The sequence below is a fragment of the Schistocerca americana genome, chromosome 1, assembly GCF_021461395.2.
Source record: "Schistocerca americana isolate TAMUIC-IGC-003095 chromosome 1, iqSchAmer2.1, whole genome shotgun sequence".
NCBI classification, from domain to species: Eukaryota; Metazoa; Arthropoda; class Insecta; order Orthoptera; family Acrididae; genus Schistocerca; species Schistocerca americana.
Window position 1 is genome coordinate 263,722,970 of NC_060119.1, and position 8,971 is coordinate 263,731,940.

Sequence of the window (8,971 nt, forward strand, 5' to 3'; positions counted from 1 at the left end):
CCAAAAGTTTTCATTTTTAAAGAACGTTACACGAAAAAAATATAAATATTCTAGCTACTGGCACACGATATGCAATGCTGGCTGTATTACTTTGATCAATGAAAATATTTATGAAAATCCAACTTCTTTGAAAAATATATGACCTGGACAAGGAAGCGGTACTGATTATGGTGCATTACTAACATTTGGTTTTGTTTTAGCAAAATTATGTTGCGAGTTAAATTTGTCTTTTCAAAAACATCTACGATTGAAGTAAAATTGGTTAAAGTAATATATCATATTTACTAAATGATCGACAAACAATGAGATTTATACAGGAAGTGTTATCTAACCTCACTAAAGCAGCATAAATGCAAATCATCAAATTACATCTTGCTGTGTTAACAAATCTTAGAAACATTACAAAAGTGAAATATCTAGGTAGCCTTTTTAACAAATAATTTTACGTATATTCTAGGGTTACTCAACGATTACAAGTTATCAGCCAACTCATCTATACTAACGCGCATGCAAAACGAAAATCGTAATTGTCTAACACCTTGCTTCCACGAAGACTTTTCCTTCCATGTTCTCGTAATTCCTACATTATTCTAACACTTGGTGGCTTTACACAGCACGCCACAAAAACTGCCAACTCCATCGTCTTTCGCTCACAGACAGCTACCTACAATTGTGCGCCAAGCACTCTCTTATTCCAACTCTACAGTTTCAGACCAGAAGCAATATGTTTCGGTCTGCGATCGTACACAGTCATCGATCCGCATTAGGAAGAGTATCAGAGACACACATCGTTTATAACATCGTAGTTTCATTTCAGTTTACATTAACGTTATTATCAAATTCGGGTGCAACTTACAAGTGTGCTAGAGTACACTTCTTTTAATTCTTTTCCGTTTATTCAATGACCTTCATGCATTACAGAATAGAGAGGAAACAAGGCAACGAGAATGAAGCAAACTGAACTGGCCTCCGCCATGTTTTCGAAAGGGACGTGTTACATGTTAGTGAGTAGGGAAATTACGAAACCTGGCCTAAGATAATAAATTCAGATATTCACGTGGAGTGAAACACACGAAAGGTCTTCCTGTGCTGGATATATTCCAATCACTGTCTTCCCTTTGGGTTTTGGCCTTCACAGCTCCCTCTACTACCTTGGAAGTCATTGTCTGATGTCTTCACAGATGTGTTATTATCCTGCCCCTTCTCCTTGTTAGTGTGTTCCACATATTCCTTTCCTCTACGAGTCTTCACAGAACGTCGTCATTGTTAACGTTATCAGTCAACCTAATTTTCAACATTCGTCTGTAGCACCGCATTTGAAATACTTCGATTCTCATCTGTTCCACAATCCACAGTCCAATGTTTCACTACCATACAATGCTGTACTCCAAGAGTACATTCTCACACATTTCTTCCTCAGACTGAGGCCTATGGTTGATTCTAGTAGCCTTCTCTGAATCAGGATACTCTTTTTGACAGTGCTAGTATGCTTTTGATGTCATCCTGGCTCCGTCCATCATTGGTTACTTCGGTACCTAGGTAGTAGAATTCCTTAACTTCATCTACGTCGTGATCATCAATCCTGATTTCAAGTTTCTGCTACTTATCATTGCTTTCGTGTTTCTTCGATTTATTCTCATTCCATATTCCGTACTCATTAGACCGTTCGTTCCATTCAGCACAGCATGTTATTCTTTCTCACTTTCACTCAGGATAGCAATGTCATCAGCGAATCTTATCTTTGACATCCTTTCACCTTGAATTTTAATCCCACTCCTGAATCTTTGTTTTATTTCCATCATTGCTTCTTCGATGTACAAATTTAACAGTAGAGGCGAATGACTACATCCCTGTCTTACACCTTTTGCATTCAGAGCATTTGTTCTTTGTTCGTCCACTCTTATTATTCCATCTTGGCTGTTGTACATATAGTATGTTACCCGTCTCCCCCTATAGCATAATCCTATTTTTCTGAAAATGTCGAACATGTTGCAACATTTTACACAGTCGAACGCTTTTTCCAGGTCGACAGACCCTGTGAACGTGTCTTGATTTTTCTTTATTGTTGCTGTCATTATCAACCGCAACGTCAGAATTGCCTCTCTGATGCCTTTACCTTTCCGAAAGCTTAACTGTTAATCACCTAACACATCCTCAATTATCTTTCTCATTCTTCTGTATATTATTTTCTGTCATCAACTTGGATATATGAGCTTCTATGCTCATTGTGCGATAATTCTCGTACTTGTCACCTCTTGCAGTCTTTGGAATTGTCTGGATGATATTTATCCAACAGTCAGATGGATCTCGTCAGTCTCATGCATTTTACGTACCAACGTGAAAAGTCGTTTTGTTGCGACTTCCTTCAATGAATTTAGAAATTCTCATGTAATTTTATTTATCCCTTTTGCCTTATTTGATGGTAAGTCCTGCAATGCTCGCTTAAATTCTAATACTGTATCCCTCATCTCTTCTAAATCCATTTCTATTTCTTTTTCTATCACATCACTTGAACCTTCCCCCTCATATATGCCTTTAGTTTACTATTTCCGCCTATTCTCTCATTCCCCTGCATTTAGCCATGGAATTCCCGTTGCACTCTTAATGTTACCACCCTTGCTTTAAATTTCACTGAAGGTTGTTCTGCCGTTCCTATCTGCTGAATCAATCCTTCCGACAATCATTTCTTTTTCGATGTCTTCATATTTTTCTTGCAGCCACTTCGTCTTGGCTTTCCTGCACTTTCTATTTATTTCACTCCTCAGCGACTCGTATTTCTGTATTCCTGAATTTCTCCTAACATCTTTTACTTCTTTCTTTCATCGATCAGCTGAATTATTTCTTCTGTTACCCATTGTTTCTTCGCAGTTACCTTCTTTTTACCTACATTTTTCTTCCCAATTTCTGCGATTTCCCTTCTTAGAGATGTCCATTTCTCTTCAACTGTAGTAGGTATTGAGCTATTCCTTATTGCTATATGTATAGCCTTACAGAACTTCAAGCATATCTCGTCATTCCTTAGTACTTCGGTATCCCACTTCTTTGCATATTCGGGAAACCACCACTGGAATCACTTCCCTAGACGCTCATGCGGTGGACCTCTCTGACGAGGCTTCCCCCATGAGAAGACCTGCCGTAAGGCAGAACACAAAGTTTTTCTGTTCTTCGCATATTGAGTCTTCCTGATTAATCTCCTAAGCTTCAGCCTACTCGCGCTGGCGTAATCTGTCGCCAACACACCAGTTGGCAAAGATGTAGCGCGAAGATCGCTAGTTGGTGCTGGATCAAACGCTCCTATCACGAGAGAGTCCAGGGCCGCATCTGAAAGGAACACGCCGCCAACGCTCTCTCCGCAGCGTGTATTTAGGCAGCCGCCTCTGACCGAACGGTCTCACTCGCCTGACTGACTCACTCAGGCTACGACAGTGCACAGCTATCAGATCGAGACTAGCAGCGAGATTAAAAGCTGTGATAGCAAGATTATCGGTATTGTCGGCAAGAGGACTATTATGGATGAGCTTGTACCACAACACATGGATTCTGTTCAAGAAAAGTAAAATCTTCCAGTTCATGTAAATAAAGGACCGTGTTAATCCAAGTGTGCATTTGTGTTGTAGGAAGAGTATACTGGCCACATCAACATCCTCTCCCTCTCTTCCTTACGCTACGAGACTCTACAGTGGCGACGTGGAGACTACAGTGGCGATAAAGATACTACACTATTAAATTGTGATCTGAATCTCTATTTACTCCTGAGTACGCCTTACAATCCATTATCGGATTTCGGATTCTCTGTCTGACGATGATGTAATCCAATTGAAATCTTCGTATATCATCCGGCCTTTTCCAAGTACGCACATGAAAAGAGAAGTTAGGCAAGGATCTAATGTAACTGCTACGGGTTGAATGAGCAGCAATGACATTCTTCATGTTCTTGCATGTCACAAATACTTGGGTACTTATTTCCCACTGTGTTGTGATTTCCATTAGTTTGAATAGGAAGACACGTAAGAGCGCAGTAATCATACTTACAGTCTCGCTTGTTACATTCAGCTGTGGTCGTATCCCTAACTATTTTACCGCAAAATTCGACGGTCTAGGCAAAGATCGTGCAACACATCAACCAACTGACGCAATGTGACATATTTCCGAACGCCAGTTGCACGCTGCAGTAATTCTTCATTTTAGTTACCCGTAGAGAATGACTTCTGAAATTATGGCGGATAATAGTGCAGCGTGGTATCGCAGTGAGTGGTGAACAACGTGTCACAGCCTCTCTATGTATACACTCTCTCTCTCTCTCTCTCTCTCTCTCTCTCTCTGGTTATTTGGGATGGTGTGATCAGGCCTTGTTAAACACTAAAATGAATGTATCTTTTACCAATGTTCAGCTTCAGTTACACTGTGTGGCCTTTGTCAGCATTCGCTACACAGATGCAGCAAACAGAGGTCGAATGAGGTATTTCCGTGTAACGTTAAGAGATGAAATAACCGGCGGACGCCATTAGATGAAAGACTAGTGTTGGCGAAGATGCAGAGAAGAGAGCGGATAGGTACAAACAATACACTGAAAGCTTCTATGAGGGGGAAGATTTGTATGATGTGATATAAGAGGTAAGTATTGGAATCCGAATTTAAGAGAGCTTTGGAAGACTTAAGATCAAATAAGGCAGAAGGGTAGATAACATTCCCTCAGAATTTCTAAACTCGTTGGAGGAGGTGGCAACAATGTATGAGTCTGGCGACATACCGTCTGCCTTTTGGAAGCCGGCCTGGGTGGCCGAGCGGTTCTAAGCGCTTCAGTCTGGGACCGCGCGACTGCTGCGGTCGCAGGTTCGAATCCTGCCTCTGCCATGGATTTGTGTGATGTCCTCAGGTTGGTTAGGTTTAAGTAGTTCTAAGTCTAGGGGACTGATGACCTCAGATGTTAACTCCCATAGTGCTCATAGCCATTTTTTTTACTTTTGGGAAAATATCATCCACCCAATTCCGAAGACTGCAAAAGCTCACCAGTGCGAGAATTACCGCACTATCAGCTTAACACCTCGCGCCTCCAAGTTGTTTACAAGAATAATATACAGAAGAATGGAAAAGAAAATTGAGGATGCGATAGATGACGATCAATTTGGCTTTAGGAAAGGTAAAGGCACGAGAGAGGCTATTCTGACGTTGTGGTTAATAATGAAAGCAAGGCAAAAGAAAAATAAAGGTACGTTCACAGAATTTGTCGACCTGGAAAAAGCATTCGAGAACGTAAAATTGTGCAAGATGTTCGAATTTCCGAGAAAAATAGGGGTACGTTTTAGGGAGAGACTGGTAATATACAAGATGTGCAAGAGCCAAGAGGGAATAACAAGAGTGGCGATCAAGAACGAAGTGCTCCACGTCGCATTCAGATCATTCATTCACGAATATCGTCTGAATCCTGCAATTTTTTAAAATCTTTTTAAATGTGCCCGAAATTTGTTAAAAGTGTTGATTGAAGTTCAGCTGCACTTTTACAAACGGAATTCACTGGAGACTGTTCAGTCAATTGAGCGATGGCGGAGTATGTTTCCCCTCGTGTTTCTTAGCTGTTACTGCCTGAATCAAATGAACATTTTCTTACAGTCAATGCAGCGCTGCTTCATGAAGTGGGGCGTTGCCAAAGCTGTCTGTAAATGTCCTCATTATCTTAGTCATTTCATCCACTTACATGCCCCTTATTGATCCACAACAGCCACGGCCTCACAGATAAAAAGTGCACCGCTGACAAGTGTTTTTCGTCAGTTTCAAATCAAGGATGGCAATAAAATAACTGCTTATTATCCTAGTGGTACAAAGTGAAGAGGGGAAAGAGACTTGTAAGGCTACCGTGTAGTTCTACGTTGAATCTACGTGAGCAGCGTATTTATGATGCAGGAACGCCGAGTAATTCGATGAAACGCGTCTGAAAGTCAAAGTACACGTCGCTCAGCGCGTTTGGCTGCGGGCGAACTTATATGCAGAGTAGTCGTCAGAAAGACGCGGAGATGAAAGGATTCGAGAAGCAGACTAACACGACTGTGTCTGATAAGAGCTGCCGGGACAAAGGTGCTCATCAGAGCCCGCCGGGACCTGTAACGCCAACAGCGAAGGCAGACCTCGTGCAGCGGCGCCAGCAGAGGGTCACTGCGCGACGAGTTTAAATTAACAGGGCCACGGGTGGCGACCGAGGTACGTTGTCGGGTACTTCAAAACCCGTCACCTGGACTTGATGGGTTTGCCTTACCCCAGTAATCTACAGGATAAGCGCAATTCTGGTAGACTGGCTGCTTCATACGTATGCTGCCAGCCGCAGATGTCTTTCCGCTGAAACGAAGTACTTTTAAAGTCAACGAAGGTTGTTTTAACTTATCTGTATGCTGAGTCTGTCCTTCTGACAATCTTCTATTTTTCTATTTCTTCACATTTTTCATACAGCCATTTTGTCTTAGCTTGCCCGCACTCCCTATTTATTTCAGAAATGGTTCAAATGGCTCCGAGCACTATGCGACTTAACTTCTGAGGTCATCAGTCGCCCAGAACTTAGAACTAATTAAACCTTACTAACCTAAGGACATCACACACATCCATGACCGAGGCAGGATTCGAACCTGCGACCGTAGCGGTCGCTCGGCTCCAGACTGTAGCGCCTAAAACCGCACGGCCACTCCGGCTGGCCCTATTTCTTTCATTCCTCAGCGACTTATATTTTTGTATTTCTGAGTTTCCAGTAACATTTATGTACTTTCTCCTTTCATCGATCAAATGAAGTGTATCTTCTGTTAGCCATGGTTTCTTTGCAGTTACCTTCTTCGTACGTATGGTTTTCTTTCCAACTTCCACGATGGCCCTATTTAGACATGTGCATTCCTCTTCGGCTATACTGCCTACTATTGCTGTATCTACAGTCTTCAAGTGTATCTCGTCAATGCTTAGTACTTCTGTATTCAACTTCTTTGGATATTCATTCTTCCTGACTAACATCTTGAACTTCAGCCTACTCTTTATCACTACATTGTGAACTTAGTCTACATCTTCTGGATACGCCTGACAATCCAGTTCTGATTGCGGAATCTCTGTCTGACCACGATGTAATGTAACTGAAATCTTCTCGTGTCACCAGACCTTTTCCTAGTTTACCTCCTCGTCTTGTGATTCTTCAACAGAGTATTCGCTATTACTATCTCAAATTTATTACAGAACTCAGTTAGTCTTTCTCCTCTCTCATTGCTTGTCTCAAGCACATAATTCTCCTGTAACCTTACCTTCTGCTCCTTCCCCTACCACTGCATTCTAGTCCCCTATGACTACTAGACTTCCTTCTCCCTTTATGTACTGTATTGCCTTTTCAATATTTGACATACTTTCATTGTCTCTTCATCTTTGACTTGCGAGATCGGCATATATACCTGAACTATAGTTATGAGTTATCGTTTGCTGTCGATTCTGATAAGAACAACCCTATCACTGAGCTGTTCACAGTAACACACTCTCTGACCTGCCTATTCATAACGAATCATTCTCCCGGTATGTCATTTTCAGGTTTGTAGTAGATCACACAAAATTACTCGAGTCGATAGTCAGAAATATAGCACTGGTTGTTGACTTGGTTCGCACCATAACAGCCACTGATTCATAACCGCTGCATTTGTGTGTTCACTATAGTACTTGGAAGTGCTAGCGTGCTTCAGTTCATAAGGAATTTTCACCACCCAGTGGCTGTTCATAGATTTGCTTCACGACAAGGTCATACTTTCAGTTCAGTAGAAGTAAGTGAATTTCACCATGCTCCCTCTTACGACTCGAAAGTATTCCGTCGTTTAGTTTGACTGTAGAACTCACTCGTCTGAGTGTCCTATACCGCAAGCGTTAGTGAAGAGGTCCACTTATTTACGAGAGCTAAGTTCACTTACGTTTTAAGTTCACGCATATTTATGTACAGAAAGATACTTTTCCTATTCACTTTCACTTTTTAATATTCATTCCCACATACGAAAGGATTTATTTGACGTATATCCCCACGGATAGCAGAATTTTCTTTACAAATGTTTGCATCTGTTTACGATATGCCTTTATTACATCCTGAATTAACTTCGACAAAACTTCGTCTAATTACTTCAATGCATTGGTTACACTATCGTAAAATATTTCCTAATAGTTGCTTGGGAATGGATGCCGAACCGTTATTCGTCTCTGCAGCAGCATGTTGGTGGCGAGTGTATTGCTTGGAAAGAAGGAGAAATGGAAACGAATGTGGAATTTACTTCATGCGATACAGTGTGCGGACGTAAGAACTACGAAAATTATTTGAGGTAAAACTAACAAATGATTTAAGGAGTGCCATTTCTGCTAATGATCATGTCACTATTACGTAACGATATCAAGCAATTCGCGGAAGCGACTAGATTTTGCAACATTGTGCTCGCATTACACAGTATGCCATTTCACGTATTGGTCCAGAACTGTGTGAAGCACTGTGTAAATGACTCGTGGAGAAATTTGTGAAGATAATCACAACATATTTAGAGCAACAAAGAAATATATTTGTATTAGTTGTGTACATTTTATTATAAAACTAGGATTTCCGCACCACAATAGAGAGTACATAGTTTTCTTTTTCTCCTGACTGGGCGCATATGGAACACATGGTGGCATACTTGAACATGACGGCGTATTTAATGCACTTTTATCGGCCTCTTCCATCACATCCTAAATGCAATAAAATGCACAATAACAAAATAATTACGTAACTCATCAGTGTTTGTTGTTCTATCAAGGAAATACATTGATCTGTAACAATAAAGTTTTGCATGGGATTTCGATTGAGTAGGGTTATGGCTGGTGGTTGTGCAGTTGGGCGGGTCAATATTTGTATTACCACCTTATTTACCATGAAAAGAAACTTAACAAGATGGCATATATTATCAAAAAACAAAATATTTCTTGAACTTGTACAGGTATTGAACAA